Genomic DNA, 20,649 nt, shown 5'->3' on the forward strand with positions numbered 1-20,649 from the left:
TAATTTAACATTCATTATTCATTAACATCAACTCAAACCAATAACAACTGTATGTCACAGACATGACTCAAGGAAAGATCATATTAGTTTTTGGTGGCAGGTGAAGATCCATAATACCTTGCATCTGAATTTCCATTCCTTTGTCCAGCAGCATGCCACACAATGATGCATATCTTGATTTTATATCTGATGAGTTAAGGATATTCATTAGTGTGATTTCAGGGATGACTTATGAAAGATATGTACCCACACACTTTTGGATTTCTCTTAGTGCAGAAAGTCCACAAAACACACCCATTCCTGGGTCATTCTTCAGCTATTCATAAGCATTTTTTCCCAGCATTCCTGGTACTTTCTTCTCTATTGATCACTGCACTCCTTTATGTCATCATCTAAAGCACAAGTCTGATGTAGGCCTTCAGTACAGACTATTTAACAGTGGATATCATTCTGGAGAAAGTCGATAGGCCTTCAGTACAGACTATTTCAACAGTGAATGTCATTCTGGAGAAGGTCAATAGGCCTTCAGTACAGACTATTTCAACAGTGGATATCATTTTGGAGAAAGTCGATAGGCCTACAGTACAGACTATTTCAACAGTGGATGTCATTCTGGAGAAGGTCAATAGGCCTTCAGTACAGACTATTTCAACAGTGGATATCATTTTGGAGAAAGTCGATAGGCCTTCAGTACAGACTATTTCAACAGTGGATGTCATTCTGGAGAAGGTCAATAGGCCTTCAGTACAGACTATTTCAACAGTGGATATCATTTTGGAGAAAGTCGATAGGCCTTCAGTACAGACTATTTCAACAGTGGATGTCATTCTGGAGAAGGTCAATAGGCCTTCAGTACAGACTATTTCAACAGTGGATATCATTCTGGAGAAAGTCGATAGGCCTTCAGTACAGACTATTTCAACAGTGGATATCATTTTGGAGAAAGTCGATAGGCCTTCAGTACAGACTATTTCAACAGTGGATGTCATTCTGGAGAAGGTCAATAGGCCTACAGTACAGACTATTTCAACAGTGGATGTCATTCTGGAGAAAGTCGATAGGCCTTCAGTACAGACTATTTCAACAGTGGATGTCATTCTGGAGAAGGTCAATAGGCCTTCAGTACAGACTATTTCAACAGTGGATGTCATTCTGGAGAATCTGATAGCACATATTGATAACTGAGTTCATTTGGCTCTCTGTCCAAAAATATTCTTTAAAAGGTCAAGATAAAAATGCCACAAGATATATATTAGATAAGATCAATGTTAAAGTACATGGACATTTCTGGAGAAGGTCAATGAAGAGGTATGATTCTGTATAAACCCGACTAAATGTCACCATGAAAGAGCTGTGTTGGACAAAAATTTGTAGTACAAAACAAAAGTTATTATTAAATCCAAAGTCTCCTTTTCTTGGCCTTTTTAGGTACCTGGCACCATTGTATAGGTCCATGTTGATCAATAATTTTTCTCTGGACATTTCATGATGATAATTAAAGTGCAGGGCAAGAAGGAATAGGCTTTGGTTAAACTATAAAATTAAATGAACTTTTAGAAGAAATTTCATTGTGACATTACAGCACATGACAATCAATCCAGATTGTTCTGGATCACACCTGTAGATTGACCTCATCCAAAAATGTTCAAATGCTTTAACACTGCTTTTGCCATATGTACTTCTCAAGGCATGTAAATAATAACCTTCCAAAGGAATATGGATGTATGAAGATCCAAGTGAATAAATGCCATTTAAAGATATGCTGAATCAAATTCTAAAACCTGACACCAATTACTGAAATAATCGATGCTGAACGCATACATAACCTGTACGACTTTTACTATACTAGGGGGAGGCAACAAGTAGTGATCACAAAACAAAGATTTGGGCTTTGACAGGGAATCAATCACTGACGTAGACCAACAAGTAGATCTCCACTTTTTTCTGACATTATTCGCTACCAGTAATGTCATCAGAAGAAGAAAAAACTGAGATCTACTTGCTGGTCTAATAGTTGACGTATGGTAGGGAGCTCACCATGTGATCTGGACGACAAGGGCTCGTATCCTTGCTTACAATTTACCTGTCATACATGTACTATATAATAACTACTATATAGTACATGCATGGCAGGTAAATTGTAAGCAAGGATACGAGCCCTTGTGATTCGGACTGTCCTTCGGTAAACACGTTGAGTCCCCTACCCAATCATCCACATGAATGCAGGCCCTATCCTGTTTTGGCCAAATACTTATATGTTTGAAATTATGCACCAGCGCAAGACTGAGAAGACCACGTTCACTGAATGATTCACAGCCTTTATATGTTTTTCACAAACCGATTTCTCGAGTCTCGTATGTGTTCATGCAGGAATACATACCATGTAAAAAATGTTTAACAGTTAAAACTGCATATCTTTCTGTTATCTTCGTATCTTCCACGTGTTCATCTTTATTGATTTTTGAGTCATCGAAGATATACCTAACAACCGTTGATATTTCATTCATGCTTCAACATGGCCGGCGAGGAAATTCCAACAATTACGTCATACCCCGGGATACCCCCGTACTCGGGCAAATACACGAACATTAACGAAGGAGTTCCGAACTAATCTGTTTATATTCACTAACGCAAAACGGAAGAGATATTCTTCTTATCCTCGTGAAACTCAAGTGCTGGTTACAAATATGGTCTCTGCAAAAAAGTAGCAGAAACTGCACCAACGACAACAACAAAAAGTGGTACACGAAATAAAAGCAGATCTGGAAATCAGCATCATTAAAATGAGATAAGTTAGTTTAATTATATTTCATCCAACGACATTCTGGATAATAGAGAAATGACAATAGGTCGCCATCTTGGAATGATGACTCATGGGTACGAGAGGAATTCATGTTAAAATATCCATCGATTTATCATAAATGTTACACTATGGGTAGAAGTTTTTTTTAAACATTAGTTCATATACATCTGATGGTCATGGGCATGGTTTCAAAAATGGCACTCTTGGTTCAAGGGGAGTTCTATGTTAAAATGTCCGTAGGTTAACATTAACTATGGCACTCTGAGAACAAGGGGAATTTAACATTAGTCCGTATGTATCCGATCGTCATGGGAATGGTTTCAAAAATGGTACTCTGGGTATAAGAGAAAACGTATTATTAAAAGGTCCATAGTATTAACATTAATGCGGCACTCCGAGGACAAACTCCAACACTTACTAACCAACACGTCGTTTGAGCGATCAACACCCGCTCATTTACTAACAAACACTCATAATAACCAACACGCCGTTTGAGAGACCAGCACCCATTAATATAATGGCCAGAACCTACACCTGCTCGCGCAAAGAGTAGGAATTAAAATAAGTGGTAATGAAATGAAAGCGAAACCACTTAAAACAAAATTTAAATCTCGTTACTACACAAATGCCATTATAACTTCCTTACCATATCCTTATAAACAAAACTAATACACACATGGTGGCCTCAACAGTTTTCGTACTTTGCATGAGGATTTATTTTTAAAGAAAAAGAATTTCCGATGTTTTCCTCACTGGTTATCGTAGTTATTTATAAATATAAAAAAATACCTTGTAAAACTTTGGTATTGTTATAAGAACCTTTAATTCCCTTTATTTTAGTGTAAGATTAATGGTTATAATTTGGATTTATAGAGCATACATCGTGGCTTTCAGATGTGCACCTATAAAAAAAATATTTTTAAAAAAATATAGTGATAGCTCCACCTGGTCATTTTCACTTCCAGGACATCAAAGGTAAATTGTAAATAAACGAGCTGATAACGTTTTAACTTTCACATATTTTGTAATTCATTCATTGCACTTTCAGAAGTTTGTATTGTCTGCTCAGGCAAAAATCGTTTTCATTATTTTGGTACCTGCTAAAGTTATTTTGCTTTGGATCAGTTCAGGTTGATTTTTCGAGGACATGGGGCAGCCATTTTGATCAGATGTGTGCTTAGATTATGCAATATTTCAAAAATTACATCATGTAAAGAAATTTCAGCCAAAGAACATGACCGTAGTCTAGATGTATTCCAACATTCTCTTCACTGTGTATGTTGTAAATACAAACAAATTTCACCCTTTGACTCCTCTTTAATCCCAACAGACACTAGTAGTGAAATATTATCAGGAAAGAAACCGGTAGAAATATATACACAATATGCATACAAACATATTTATATACTATCACACCCAAGGATAGGAGTGTTCACACATACACAGACATACTTAAACGGTACAACACACGGAGTTAAATAAGAGGAAAGAGTAGGAGTGATTACACAGATACACAAATATACCGATAGACTATCACACAATACAGATGCGTGAGGTTAAAGTTTTAGTTTTGAGATACATTAAAAACATACAAACAGATTACACTGTTTTCGTTTTGCCACACTATAATAAATATGCTCACAGACCTACTACCCCACTGTCGCTTGATAAACATTGGCAGAAAGTGTATTGCAAAATATTTAATCTCAGTTTGGTTCACTTTGTGTTGCAAATGTTTTTATAGTTCTAGATTCAATACGCTGAGTGAAATGTTACCGTTAGATATATGCTGTTGATGAAGAGAGGTGTAAATAGCAAAGTATAGTTGTTTAACAAGACTTTGAAAATCTCTCTCTTAATCTTATCTTTTCTTTCATTCCATGTCTGATAGTACATACGTATGTTTGGTATAGTGTCCGTTAACATTCATAAGATTTTCAGGGGTGGTATTATGCCTGTGTATGCGTGAGCACTCCTATCCTTGTGTGCGATAATATATAAATATGTTTGTGTGTGTAGTGTGTGTATATTCCTATTTTTGTCTCTCCTTAAACCTCACTGCTGGAGTAGGGTTGTGAAGATTGTTAGAGTAACAAGGTTAGTAGTTAAAAGGCGATACGGAAACTTTAGTTTTGTTTATAGGTGTGTCACTCCTAGTTCACCCGCCTTCTTTTACATCATGCAACTGAGTATGTTTAGGTGCTGGCCAGAAGATGCGTGGGTATTGGTTAGTAATTGTGGGGATTGGTGAGTAGATGTTCGGGTTTTGGTAATTGTACTTGATTGTCAAGACTAACCAATGTGGATTATAATAAACAGAAATTGTGTTTTCTGAAGGAAGTTATTATTAGTTGTTAGTTTTAAGTGCAAATTCAGTTAAATGAGCTGTAAGTCCCGATATTACTGAAGTTACTGAAGTTTTGCCCAAATTTTGCCCAACTGATCATACCTCCAGTGGCATACTAAGGGTAAATGGCGCCCGGGGCGACGATGATGGCCCCACTAACGATTTTCCTGCAATTTATTTTTTATCAGCTGTTATGGCGCCCCAAGACCTCTGGCGCCCGAGGCAACCGCTCAGTTCGTCTACCCACCTCCGTCAGTATGATGCAGTATGCCTCCATAGTTGGATAATCCTGGAATCTGTTACCAGAGACCGAATGCAGAGTCCATCTAGTGCTTCGTAACTGCTTGGTGTGAGGGAGACTAACAAAAAGTTAAACGAAGGAGGAAATTATGGATACAGCGTATCTTGATTTTAAAAATAGTCCGACAAATTAAAGGCCAATGCATAAACAAAGGAGTCATACTACGAAAAGCTCTTGAGTGGAAGATTACTGCTTCAAATATTTCCTGTTTCTGTGTTTGTATAGCGTGGGGCCTTCTCGCATTCAGACACCTGCGCAGGGAGGTATTTAGTAAAGAAAACATCTTTTATTGTTTTGTTTTGTTTTGTTTATGTCTTTTACTGTTTTTGCACTCTGAATTTTCTCGTCAAAGTTATTTTGATCCCTGATAGTTCTCAAAAAGAAAGATCCTCTGTTTATATATAATGCCACTTAAGCAGGCAGTACAGCACAGTACAATGTCCCCTAAGCACGCAAGTGGAAGCACAATACAGTACAATGCCGCCTAAACTTCCTTAATTATCAGAAGGAAAGTAATTTCCGATCTTCCCTCCCTGACGGAAGGAAAAGGAATCACCAACTCACCAAATGGAACGAATACCGATTCTGATTTAAGACAACGGATAGTAGTAAATGGGGCCACCCTAGGGACAATGGGACTTAGCATTAAAAACACCCCTGGGCCACTCTAGGGACAATGGAAATTTAACATGGAGAAAAATCGTGGGTCACTCTAGGGACAATGGGAATTTAACATAGAGTTTGGACTTGTCTAGGGACAAGGGGAATTGAACATGGGAATAGAGTTTGGGTTTGTCTAGGGACAAGGGGAATTGAATATGGGATTTTTTTTTGTTTTAAAAAAAAAAGTTTTTTTAAATTTAAATTTAAATTTAAATTTAGAAAAGGGTAGGCAATGGAAAGGCTATCTCTTTTCGAGAAATATGGCTGGCCCTGAAAAGGGCCTTTGGGTTTTCTTCTTCTTCTGCTTCTAATTTCTTCTTTTTTCTCCACCAACTTCTTATTTTATCTCCAACACTCTTTGTCTTCTTTTCTTTCTTTTTTTTCTCCTCCTCTTCTTTCTTCTTCTCTTCCTCCTCTTCTTTCTTCCTCTTTTCATTTTCTTCTTCTTTTTCAATTTTTTCATTCCATGCTCTCATCCTTATCCTTTCCTCTTCATCCTCCTCCTCCTTTATCTCTTTCATGACACCACTTATCTTGTCTTTTACCTTTCTCAAGTTATTAATTTCCATCTTTACACGATGGGGACTATAGGAATAGTGGTCTTCAACGAGTCTTATTAACATCTGCTCCATCATTCCTAAATTGTCTAAAACGTCTTGCAATGTTTGCATCTTGTCAATTTGGTTCGAAGCCATCTTCTTTGTAGAATGGTTTGAACGACGAATACTGTGGGTTCTTATAGTGAAAGCGCGGACGTGATGGAAAACATCCCCCTTAAAACATAAAATTGATATTACCTAGATCATGACCTAACATCGTGCAGACGTGAAAGAAAACATCCCTACTTTTCTCATTTCATATAATATACTATCCACATAAGTGAAGCAACGATAAACAAACCCCAAATCTACTATTTACACACGCAAATCATTAAAACAAAATCCATAATCTGCTATCCACACAATCGTACGTGAGCGCTTACAAAACCCAAACTATACTCTCCACATACGCTAAGAAACAATAAACAAAATCCATAATCTACTATCCACACAATCGTACGTGAGCGCTTACAAAACCCAAACTATACTCTCCACATACGCTAAGAAACAATAAACAAAATCCATAATCTACTATCCACACAATCGTACGTGAGCGCTTACAAAACCCAAACTATACTCTCCACATACGCTAAGAAACAATAAACAAAATCCATAATCTACTATCCACACAATCGTACGTGAGCGCTTACAAAACCCAAACTATACTCTCCACATACGCTAAGAAACAATAAACAAAATCCATAATCTACTATCCACACAATCGTACGTGAGCGCTTACAAAACCCAAACTATACTCTCCACATACGCTAAGAAACAATAAACAAAATCCATAATCTACTATCCACACAATCGTACGTGAGCGCTTACAAAACCCAAACTATACTCTCCACATACGCTAAGAAACAATAAACAAAATCCATAATCTACTATCACACAATCGTACGTGAGCGCTTACAAAACCCTAACTATACTCTTCACCTACGCTAAGAAACAATAAAGAAACCCATAATCTACTATTCACACAAACATACCTTAGCTCTTACAAGCACCAACACACAAACACATACCCTCACACTATCTTAAAAAAGAGTTAGTGTTTATATTCACACTACTCTACCTACACATTGGCAAATTGATGGTTATTTCTTTTCTAGAGTATTGGGTAGCCCTGAAAAGGGCTGTTTTTTGTTTGGAACTTCATGGACACCTGGTTAATGGTGGCACCTTCCAGGCCTGGCGCCGCATACACATCTTATCCCCCAGTTACTTTTTACCTTTTGGGGGGAGAGAGCAGAGGCAGGATATGTCGCTTCAGAATCCCAATTTTCGCTCTCTGGGATTCTGAAATTTCTTCTTCTTCTCTCCTTTTCCTCCTCCTCTTCTTTATATCTTCTCTCCTCCTCTTTGTATCTTCTTTCCTCTTCTTCTTTATATCTTCTCTCCTCCTCTTCTTTGTTTCTTCTTTCCTCCTCCTCTCTTATCCTTCCCTCCTCCACAATGGCTTCCGCGGCCAGTTCATTTAATATGCGCCTGGCATATTCCACATGCACATGAAGTTCCAACAGTTTCTCCAGTCTCGTGTTCATTTTTGGTGTTGATCAATCAACAAGGGTAGTTGGACTGCCGAACGAGTTTCAATTTATAGTGAAAGCGCGTACGTGAAGGAAAACATCCCCCCTAAAAACATAAAATTGATCTTACCTACATCATGACCAAAAAAAAAAAATAACAACAACGCGCGGACCTAAAAGAAATACTCGCTCACTTTTTTATTCTACCCATCACTATTTTAAAATTTTTTATAAATCACTTCAATTGACTATCCACATACTCAAAGCAATCCAATCTAACCCCGAAATCTACACCTCAAACACCAAATAAAGACATCATTTTAATCTACTATCCACACCAACGTACTTGATCACTTACAAACACACAAACTCACAAACACATACCCTCACATTTTTTTAAAAAGAGTTAGTGTTTATTTTCACACTACTCTACCTACACACATTGGCAAATGGATAGTTATTTCTTTTCTAGAGTATTGGGTAGCCCTGAAAAGGGCTGTTTTTTTGTTTGCTATGGCAATCTTTTTTAGTTTCTAAGAATGCGATGTCCTCTGAGGATAGACTTTCTGGCGATAGGTCTGCTTCTTCGGAAAGAGAAGAAGAACTCTTTGGTGTCGATACGACAATCGACAAAGCCTCTGTCAGCTTCAGGTTCTTGTTGCTGCTGTTGTTGTTGTTGCTGCTGTTGCTGCTGTCTCTGAAGTCTTTACTTCTCTGTCCATTCTTCTTTTTCCCTGTTCATTTCTTCTCTGAAAAGCTCTTCTATCAGGTCTTCAGTGATTTTTAACATTCTCACATTCTCTATTTCTTCTGGCTTCGGTATCAGACTGTCTGACCCTATGCAAATTCACGTAGGCTTCGTTGAGCTTAGCTACTTTGGAACACATCTTCTTAGGAGGATGAGTCGACAATGGATGGTTAGACTGGAAACAACCCGGTTCTTGAAGTCAAAGCGCGGACGTGAAGGAAAACATCCCCCACACGGTTTTTGAGTCGCAACGTTTAGTGAGTGTCATGAGAGGGATAGTAAGAAATGAAAGAGCATCAATCCAACATTCTTATAGCTAAACAAAAGACAAAGGCATTTTTTTCAAAACACAACATTTTTTATTCAAAAATCACTTAACACTAAACAACAACTCTAACATTTTTAACAATAATCCAACAATATAACATCAAACAATTTTTTCAAAACACAACATTTTTTATTCAAAAATCACTTAACACTAAACAACAACAACTCTAACATTTTTTAAAAATAATCCAACACTAAAAGTTTCTCCACTAGGTAAAGAGGGATAAGTCTTCCATGGTTTCTAGTAATCTAGGATGACTTCTCTCAAACTGTTGATTTCTATGGTATTATCGAATTCTGCATACAGGATGACGTTCACCGTTTCATCAGGGTCTCGGTCTTTAAACTGAATTTCCACACGAATCTGGCCGGATTTTATAGGGTGGAAATGTCCCTCGTCGCTGCCTTGGTCTGGAGTGAAATCGAAAGCCCAGAAAGCGTAGCCTCCTGCATAATCCTCGTACGTAATACCGTGACTGGTATTGGTTCCTAACTGTCCGGTGGCTTCGTACAGGGACAAGTACGATCTCAAGTAATTCTTCTTGGTAAAGTCAGGTTCGAAAGGTCGGGTACACAAGGTCTTGCCATCGCGACTGACTTCGATTTTGGACACGCCAAAGTGTTGAAAGTAGAAAGGATTTTTTTCGGCAGCTCCGTTGAAGGCTGTATTCTCGACGATACCAACGATCAAACGTTTGGGTAACTGTCCTTGGAACAGATGATCTTCGATCATGGATCGCTGTCCCTTGGGACTGGTGAAGGTTTTCACTTCCACGCGTCGTATGGGATACTTGGCGGTCGTTCTGCTCAACGTCTGACTGATGTCGTTTCCCACTTTAGGTAACACTTCCACACGGCGTACGTAGAGTCTGGCTTCTAGGATTTTGGTTTTGTAACCGTCACTATCAGCCATCAAATGGAAAGCGGCACTGCTACGATTCAGTCTCAGGCGGACATCCACCCCGTTCAGCAAATACTTTTCTTGCAACCACATGTCCAAATGCAAACGATCCATCAGTTCTAAACTTGTGTCGGCTCCCGTGATTCTCTTTCTTCGTTCTAGAAATCCATCATTGTTGTCTTTCTTTTCATCAGTTTCCAATATTTCAAACTTGGTAGGTTCGTCAGCTTCCCATACCACACAGGCATTGAGATGAGTCTTCTTGGCATCTATTCCGTACGTCAAGAGATTTTCCAGGTAGGCACGATAAGGGTAAGTATCCATGCTGCTACTGACCAGTTTGTTATTCAAGTACAAGTCCACTCCACTGAACAAGGAATGCATGAAATTGTTGACGGGAGCTACTGCTTCATCGTCTATAGCACCTCCAGTCTTATCTAGAATTTTGACTTTCAGGTACAAGTAACTGCTATTCAGATCGATGTAATCTTCGGGCTGTCCTTTGATTTCAAACTCGATGGGAGCGGAATCGGTCAGTGAGGAGACGGGGTGAAAGTCCACCCACTGGGATTCTTGCATCGTCATCATCGTGGGGGGGGGGGGATTGGCAAACAGATCCAGTTCCGTCTTGGAACAAGCGCAAGATTCTCGGTGCATCATTTTTTTTGTCTCTTTTCTCAATAATCGAAAACGTCTAAGTCTCGAACGGTTCTTCTTTTCTTGGCCTTTCTCGCTTGAAGTCTGGTGAAAGGGTGTTTTCTTCGTCGTCTCTTTCTGCCTTGTCCTTGCTGAATGCCTGACTCGGTAGCGTGCAGGGCATTTATAGGTGTTTCTCGTTGGCCTAAAATGTCTTTGCCCGTTTGCAGCAAGACATTTTTGCCTGCCCTCATGAAGGCTTCTTTAGGGTTTTGTTTGTCGATGATGACATTTTGGAGAAATTCTTTGCCTTGCGTCAGTGCCGCATCTTTCAAGGCGTGCAATCCGCGTGTCACCATCGGTTTCAACACCGGGGCCACCGAACGAAAGGCCGATTTTAACATATCTCCTAAGCCGTGTCCTCGCTGTCGAGCAACCCCTCGGTACACTGGATACATGACTTAAGAGTCGTGAGAGAACCGTTTTCGAAAATGGAGTTTCACCGTGACTTTTCCTTTGGTGAATGGAATATTTTGTCCCAAATCTCCTTTTATAGCAATGTTGACCGTGTCCAAATACGACTTGCTGACCGGCAAATAGTGAGGATGGACAAATTCGCGGTGGACGTGGTAAGTGTTTCCACCTTCCTCGTCAGCGTTCGTGGCAGAATCTACTTTGAAAGGAATGACACGCAGTAACGGTACGGAGGTGTGTCCCACCACGTTGTACTCCACCACATCGGAATACACGAACATCAAATTCAGTCCTTGGTTCAGTTCTACCGGGGCACGAAATAACTTGCTAAAAGACTCGTTATCGTAAACGATGAGTAATTCGTTTTTCTTGATCATGGCCTTTCTCATGTCCATGTCTCCGCCCAACATGTCAAACAATTCAGGACAAAATAAAATGGACATGATTTTACTCCGTTCAAATTTCAGCAAGAAGCGACGAGCTGCTTTGTGGTACTCCATGGTGACATTTTTGTTGACATGCTCCAAAGCTTTCAGAAACACGGCATTAAACCTGGAGGTTATGGTGCTGACCAAATGTTGACCACTAAAATAATAGCCTGGGGAAATGAACAAGTGATAGGTTGTGTACTTTTGTGTACGGGTTTTCTTGTCATATTTGACATTGCTATCCATCCACTGTTGCAATTGTTCGTCATGAACTTCCACATCAAAAAAATTTTGATTGGGAAGGACATTGAGGACTTGGGTCGGGTGAATCATTTCTACTAAAGCCACTTCCCAATGGGCTTCGTGATCTAAGGGGATGGCTTGAGGTAATTTGACCGTGTAACAGCACAACGTGTTCTTGGGAAACACCTCCATGGAACTGTCACTGGGTAAGGTTAAGTAAAATTGGTTTTGGTGACTCATAATTCCAGAGTTCTGTGGCTGTCCGAGGGGTTAGTGGACGTCAGAGGCGTGTCTCCGCCCAAAATGGGGTTCTGGTTGTGGTTGGAGTGGTGACTGGCACTGGCACTGGACACAAGGTTCCCGTGGTTCTCGTTCGAGGTGAATTTCAGGGAGGGATTAGGAAGCAGGTAACCGATGCAACTGCTCAATAAAATGGTCCACAATTGTTTGTCTCCTTGTTGCAAACTCAAATTGGCGATGGCTGCCCCGATGACACAATACACCACGAAGGTTTGGCAGAAAAAGACGATTTGCGTTTTAGGCACACGTTCTCCACACCACATCCACAAGGGTTGTTTTTGTAAATCTTGCACAGAAGAACTGGGTGAAGGAGGAGTGGTCGACGTAGCTGCGTCTGTGTGAAAAGGCATGATGGTCACTTCTTTTTATAGTCGATGACTTGCGAAGCGTCGATCCAAGAATCAAAACTGGGTGGATATCCTTTCCAATGTACTTTGACTTCTTTGACACGTCGTTTGCCCACTTTACGGGTTCTGCGTTCGAGAATGCTTTCGATGTCGTACACGTCGTCTTCTTTTTTGGTGACACGTTGTAACTCGGGCAAATAAAACGTTCCTTTGAGCACTTCTCCGTTCATGTCTTCCAATTTATAGACGGCAGGATGACGGCCATGCACTCGTCCAGTGACGCGAAACAGTTCGGTCGTCCAGTTAGGTAAGTAACCTTTGTCAAAAGTGCGTTTTGTTTTGCCAATGCGCACCCAATCTCCTACGGCCAACTCTCCACTTTTCTTGGGGACAGCCCTCGTCGGGGACGTACCAAACAGACGCTCAAACACCAGCACTTCGTTGTCGGGAGTCACGTCTTGCGGGGCACGTCCGATGCTTCGATGGTAAGATTGGTTGTACGCTTGCACCAGGTGCGGTAAGATGTCGATGTACTTCAGAGTGTGGTGATGCGTAAAATATTTCCACATGCGTTCTTTCAAAGTGCGTTGAAAACGTTCCACGATGCTGGCTTTGGTTTCGGGATTCTCGGTGGTAAAAAAATGAATGTCACGTTTCTTTAATTCTTTTTGGAAAGCTTGGTTCAGAAATTCGGTACCTTTGTCCGTTTGCCATCGAAGAGGGTGACGACCGCTTTGTTTAAACACCCGTTGCAGGGCTCGCACTAACTCGCTGCTCGATTTGGAAGTCAAGGGTACGACCCAAGCAAATTTGGAAAAGACGTCGATGACACAAAACAAATATTTGTAGCCACGATTGTAGCTGGCCAAATGAGAGACATCGGCTAAATCGGCTTGCCATTGATGATCGATGCCTTCCACTCGGGTGCGACTTCTGGCAAACTTGCGTCGAATGGGTTTGTGTAAAGTGTAGGTAGCTTGTTCTTGTAACCATCGTTGCACTTCAGGTAAACGGAGATTTATCACTTGCGTTTTGGCAGCACGATACAATTTTTGAACTCCTGCGTAACCTGCAGGATGGGAGGGATCGTAGTAAATGCTGGCTAAGACTTTTTCCATTTTTTTGTGTTGGTTGGTGTGTTAATAAGGCACCCACTCTTGGAGGAGGCTACTCTTTTTCTCTTGGGGTATTTTCTTGGATTGCAATGCTTTGCGTGTGCGACCGGCAATAGGTGTTGAAGAGGAGGAGGATGTCTGAGCGGGGGATATCGGTTCTTGTTTCACTTCTGTCTTCACTTCTGTCTTCACTTTCTTTTTCTCTTGTGATGAAGAAGGGGTGGCCATTATCTTTTTAATCCATCCAATTCTGGAGGTAGGTGGTGTTGTTAACTTGCGTACTTTTTCTGGTGGAGTTTGAAACCCTTCCTCTTCTTCTCCTTTTTCTGTCTTGGTCACGGGTACTGGTGGTACTGGTACTGGTACTGGTACTGGTGATGGTGCTGGACTTTTCATCAAGGTCTTAAAATCTTTCAGAGTGGGTAGAGCTGTTTCGTCTAAAGCTTTCTGGTGAAAGAGTTGCAGTCGTTGCAAGAGTTGACCGTACTTTTGCGATTTTTCTGTTTCGGACAAATCTTGGCGATCCATCAAGGACTGCAATTCGTGTTGTAACTGGGACATCTCGCTCAAATGGGGATTGGGAGGTAAATGCGGGGTGTGTTGTTCTTGCCACGGATGGTATTCCATCCATCGTTTGTAAGGCACTAAAGCTAGTTTTCGTCCTTCCATGGGGTTGTCAGGGGTCGATTCTGAGATCTTGGAACTTCCGAGACCTTTTTATCTTGCTCCCACCAGTCCTCCCAACATGGTTCCCAAGACTCCTTTCAGTATGGGGCCTAACAAGAGAGGTAAAATACCTCCACGTTGCACTAACATCTTCTTTTTTTGACGAATGGGAATTTTCTTTTGAACCATTTGGCGAAGAACGTGACGATGTTTGCCTAAGCATTGTTTCTGGTGTTTGGACAAAGGGATCGTGCCTTTCAAAACGTTCAAACAACATTCGCACACGGTATCGATGACCTCTTTGGAGGCCGTTTGAATGAGTTTTTTTCGTAGGGGTGGAGAAGCTTTGGACAGGACAGATAACATGTCCCCATGTTTGGCTAAACGTGGTGGCAGTCCTTTCCTTTTCTTTCTTGGGGTTTTCTGGAGGGTGACATCTTTGAGTCTTCAGGAGCACCAAAAAACCCTGATACCCGACTTGGTCACAGGCCTTTTTTATACTGGAACGCGTCGCCACTGATTGTCTTGACGTCGTATTAGTTTGAGGACAGGCATGACACGTCGTGCAGGGGTACGCAACGGACTAAATCGAGCCAGTTCTTGCTTGGACAAATCCAGCAAACTTTGTAACATGCCCGATCTTTCTTGAACTTTGATTTTGGGAGAAGGTACTTTGTGAGCAGCAGCCACTGCCACTAAATTGGAAGGTCCTGCCACTGGGGAAGTTCTTTAGGGGGTCATCAACGGAGAAGTTCTTGGTGTGATCAACGTCTCCAAGTACTCTTCAGTTCCTGGTGACATCAACGGAGAAGTGGATAAACGTGAGGCTGCCGGAGACGCAGTCACCGCTGTGGCAGGTCGTGGTTTGCGAGTGTAAGGTTGCGTCCTGGCCGAAGTGCCTCTCTTGCGACTAGTTTTCTTCTGTGGACTTTTCTTTTTCTGGGGACTTTTTTCTGTTTCTTTTTCTGGGGGCTTCTTTTCTTTTTCCGGGGTGGTGTCTGGTAAGAGGAGGGTCCTGCCACTGGAGAAGTTCTCCTTGGGGACCTGGTCTTTTTCTTCTTGGGGCTTCGTTGGACTTTTGTCTTGGGGATAACTTTTGGGGCATTAGGATCCCATCTTAAGAGTGAGCGAATGATGACCCCTCCTAGATTACCGCTCCCTCCAGGTTTCAAAATGATTTGTTTTTTGGTTTGAGTGTCGATGCGGGGATCGGCCAGTTGGACCAAAGCGACTTTGTTTCGATCGAAAAAGCGTTTGGTTTGATGAGGAATCTGAATGATTCCTTGGAGTAATTGACGTGCCGTCACCGTGAACCATCGTAAGACTTCTTTGAGACTAGCTTCTAAGACACGAGCTCGTGTTTGTGGATCTTTTTCTCGACTGATGCCATACAAGGCACGAATCAATTTGACGGGAAGATGCGACTGAAGGGACGTCATGTTCGCACTGAGAGTGAGACAGACGAAAAAGGGTCTGAGGTTTTTATAGATTTTTTTATGGGGAGTGAAATGAAGTCGAGGACGGAGACGTGTACAGGACAGGCCCTCCGTCTTGGCACCAGTGGTGAAACAAGTGGGTACGAAATCGCAAATCCTCGGGAGTCGTAGGTTTCAAATCGACGAGTAAATAGGCGTGTGGAGTTTGAGTGGCATCGTCGTACGCCTGAGTCAGCCAAGGCGTTCCTAACTGTTTGGCTAAGACTTGCACTTGCGATTTATCTCGAGGGCTTTTAAACAAGACCACGTAATGCGCATTGAGACTGATGGTGCGATGGGCTTTACTTTGTTGAAACAAATTTTGGGTGATGTAAACGACACTGGCATTACGGTGATGCCCTCTGCGCGTGAACCACAGTTTAATTTCTTCTTCGTCTTCTCCTAACATGTCGTCGAAAATGACCAAATGGGTTAGACGGGAGTCAGAGACGATGCCGTCGTCTTCTTTAGGAATGCCTTCCACAAACACGATGGAATCGCCTTGACTTTCTCGCAAGAGGCTGTACGCCGATTGCCACTCTTTGTAACACCGCACGATTCGTTGAGGGGGTCGATCGATCAAATGATGTTTATGTTCGATCAAACGTTTGACGAATTCGGTTTTGCCTGAACCGCTAGGTCCAGCAATGAGCATGTTAAAGGGATGGCGAAGATACAAAGCCTCCCAACTGGCACGATCTAAGTGTTCGTCGATGACTTTGACAGTGGAGGAAGAGGGAGCAGAGACAGCAGAGGTAGCCATGGTTTGAGAAATGTCACTTGTGACACGAAAAACAAACAAGACAAGAGTTTATATACTTTTTCAGAACACGTTTATTGAATGTTTCAAACATGAATACGAAAGACAAAAATGCATAAAAGCCAAAGGCTTATGTACAAGAATAAAAGGCACGTGATAAGCATGAACGTGGAATAAACACAAGTGTCTGTACAACATGTTTTGGGTAAAGTTCTAACCAGTTCTATAGTAGGGGTAAGGTCACACAAGTGTCCTCCCGAAAGGGTCTTTCAGGCCTGTCCACGACAGTCCTGTCCTGGGTGACGGGTTCTTCTCGCACCGTCGCTAACACAGGTTGAAAAGTAACTTTTTTCCTTGAAAAACTCTCGTGCATACTGAGCCACCTCTTGTGTCCAAGCCTCAAAACCCTGGTCTCGGTGATGTCCAACATTTGACTCCTAACCAATCTGGTTTCTTCTTCGTCAACGACATGGTAAGTTACTTCAATGAACAATGAACTATCGATCTTGCCTAGGGTTCCTTTTCATATACAGACCAATACCGACGTGACCGTACGGTAAGGTGAAGTGATTGGGAAGTCGCACTCGCTTCTGGTATACAATTTGATAGACTTTTTCCAAGGGTCGACTGACGATGTGGTGAGTGGGTAAACGTACAATCTTGTTCGGTTGATAGGTGGTCACTTTAAAGTTTCCATCCTCTCCCGATTGCAAGGCTTCTTTCAATACCCCAAAGTTGACCACTCGACTGGTACGATGATTCAGAGTCAGTCCTTTCAATTTGCACGTCGTGTGCACTTCTCCTTGTTTGTCCCGGTATTCGTAGCCGTAATTTTTGGGACCACCACTGACGAAAGTTAGAATCTTGTCGTCGGGATGCTCGTCTGTCCAGGCTCCTAAACGGTCTCCTTCGATGTCAGGGTGCTGTTGACTCGGGTGATGGATGTAAATGCAACTGTCCGTGTCAAAGTACAGGACGCGTTCTTCTAACAGTTCTAAAGCTTCGTACAATTTTAAGCGAGCATGAGCTGTCACGTAAGCCGCAATGATGACATTTCCAAAAGGGTCGTCTTGTACAAAGTCCAGATCTTCTTCGTAATTGACCAAGATCAAATCCTCTCGAACGACGTCCACGTGTTTCATGTATTTGGTTTTGTCGTGAATCATCTGGAAGTAGCGGGAAGGTTCTGTCAAATATTCCGTCTTGGGTAAACACGGTCGTTGTGCCATTTTACCCCACAAGCAATTTAACATCACTTTGGCAAACGATCGCCTGCCTTCGTTTTTTTCGATGTGGTCTAAAGAGATGCCTTCTTGTGCGTAGTATTTCTCTTTGAATTGTATTTGGTCTTCGGGAGTGTGACACCAGGAAGGATAGCCGCTGGCGTCTTGTTTCAGTTTCAAAAAGGCATCCACGTAGTCGGCGAAAATGCCTTTCTGAGTAGGGTCACCCTTGTGGTACTGTTGTGTCTTGGGAAAGTGGCAAATTTCGTACACTTCTAACAGTTGGTATCCCATGTCCAGAGCTTTGAACAATTCCACGCTGACCCAGGTTCCCGTCAAGGCACGTTCTTCCTGGCTGTGATGGCAAGGTTGGTCCTGGTTGCACGTTTCGGCACAAGTACGGCACAATGGAAACATCAGTTTGCCTTGACAATGGTGAGGTAAGACGGGATGGTATAGGTTCGTGGGAGGCAAAACTTTACACTTGATCAAGCCTTCGTATTGTCGAATGTTTTTCAGGTCGATGTGTTCCGTCAGCAATTGCGGGTGCCCTACAGGAAAGCGACACTATTTGCACACGTAGGGATACAGCGAACACACGTCCAAGTATTTGATTTCTTCTCCTTTCTCTTCGTCGGCTTGGTACAGCAAACAGGTGGCATTGGTCCTTCCTCCGTACAAACTATCCCTCGGGTTCAGCGGGTCCATGAACTGGTAACTTTCCACGAGGCGTTTAAACTCGGGATCGGTTTTCATACGGTGATCGTACTCGTGTTCCCACATTTCCACCACTTGGTATCCTTGCTGTTCTAACTTTAGGCGTCGCTGACAAGTGTCCTGGTACAAGTCTTCCATGGTTCGTTGCAAAAACTGATTTTTAGTGTCACGGTCAGGGTAACAGACGGGACATCCGTGAAATAAGCAACCGTTAAACTCGTACACGATCTTGGGGTTTTCTAAGTCCCAGCCATCGACCGAATACGTTCCGATGGTCTTTTCGCCCCCTCCGTTGCGGGCATTCTGAATCCATTTGTCTTCCTTCTCGCACAAGTAATGTAACCAACGTAGGGCTTTGACCGAGTATTGACGCTTGACATAGTGGGTCGTTTGAGGACTGATGACAGCCACGGTGTTTTCAGGCATGAATCGTTGGCGGTACACTAAGGAACACGCTTTGGCAATGGTGCAAGCTTCTTTCAAAGGATCGACCCCTCCGTGTTCCATGAACAGTTCTCGAAATTTTCCACAGCAACGCCGTGAAATGTCCACGTCGGAACGACAATACTTTAAAATTTCTTCCTGAAAGTCGAAAGGGTCCGAGGCGTGAGCTTGGTGCCAAGCGTAGAAAGCTTCTCGTTGTTCGGTACGCATGTTGTCGGGGTCGTAATAGTGAGCCTCAGGCAAATGGGGTAGAACAGCATGTTGATTGGCTTCCGTATTGAAAAAGTGTGGAAAGTACCCTTTAGCCATTTCTGTCATTCCAAACGTTTTAGGCATTCGGCTCAAAGGCATGGCCAAGTAACTCATCGAATCTTTAAACTGTACTTGTCCCACTTGCATGAAAATGATTTTGGCTCCGTTCAAAATCACTTTAGGACGTTCGGTGCCATGTTCCGTATAGTACCTCAAAAGAAACTGTCCATCGTATCCGGAGAAATTGTGAGCCATCACCGTGGCATGACGATGACAATCTCCGTAACGTTCGATGTCCTCTTGGCTCCACGTCTTGTCGATGGGGTCTAAGACCCATTGGGCAAAATCGGCTAACGTGTTTGGTCCCCGAAGGATTTTTTCACGTCCTCCAGGAATCTTGCTGCAGTGAGGGCAATGACTGAAGATAGGTTCTTGAATGCACTTCTCGCACGCTCGATGAGCCACGCAGAAATTAGGGATGTGAATGCCAGTCTCTTGCATGCATTCGAAATCGAAAAAGATGAAATTGCCTTTCTTCTTGTGACCGTCCTCTTTCTCTGGTGGGGGTTGGTATTTTTGCACGTAACATTCGTGTTCCAAGTCCACGATGTGGTGACGAATGTGACATTTTTTCTTTCCTCGACATACGTGTGCCTTGGCATTGTTGGTAAGTATGCCTTGTCCACACGTAGGGCACAATCTCAGGAGTTGACAAGCACATTTCTTCTGTGAACCTTGTGTTTTCAAATGTTGTTGGTAACAGGTAGGGCTGACAAACATGCGCAGACAAGTCGAAGAAGGCACTGGTTCTTCGCTCAGACAGGGTGGAGAGGCCAAACATCCTGGGCATTTCCATCCACAATGCTTGTGTTGCTCTCGATTATTATAAGCATAGTCACATTTCTCACAGTAATATCTGTATCCCAGGAATCCGGTGATACTGGTAATGGTATCGAAATGGTCATCGTGATGATAAACATGAATGTATTTTCCGTCCTTAAAATCCTGGCCTCGAAACAACAGAGACCCGCGCATTTCTTGAGGGTGCACTTTCAAGGTGTAGCGTGGAGCTAGGGCATCTTGCAATTTTTGCATCTCAGGAATGCCACAGGGTGTGTCTTTGGATAGGCCAGCTTGTTGCAACAGGAGTTCTGCTTCGTTTCGTTGTTTGGTTCGGTTCGATTTTCGAATGTTCTCCCAGGTTCTTTTCCATTCTACCGTGTCGTTCTTGTTGGCATAGGTTCGTCCCACCACGATGGCACGGGCTAAGCACATCTGGTCTTGAGGGTTGTTAATTCGGACGAGACTTGTTTTGGTGTTGCGAAGGTCGTCCACCAATAACATCTTT

General features: G+C 42.3%; 1 protein-coding gene across 2 annotated transcripts in view; it reads right to left on the bottom strand.

Annotated features, from left to right (window-relative positions):
• LOC149787574 (transmembrane protein 168-like) overlaps nucleotides 1-2,564 on the bottom strand; it is a 29,306-nt gene extending 26,742 nt beyond the window's left edge. The window contains exon 1 of one of the 2 annotated variants that reach the window (XM_089973736.1): nucleotides 2,381-2,564. The gene's annotated coding sequence lies outside the window, so the exon portion shown is untranslated. The remainder of the gene's footprint in view (nucleotides 1-2,380) is intronic. The other variant, XM_089973737.1, reaches the window with a different exon arrangement.
• Nucleotides 2,565-20,649: the final 18,085 nt, after the last annotated feature.

This window comes from Sinohyriopsis cumingii, chromosome 11, assembly GCF_028554795.1.
Source record: "Sinohyriopsis cumingii isolate HCF-2022 chromosome 11, ASM2855479v2, whole genome shotgun sequence".
In the NCBI taxonomy this organism is placed as follows: Eukaryota; Metazoa; Mollusca; class Bivalvia; order Unionida; family Unionidae; genus Sinohyriopsis; species Sinohyriopsis cumingii.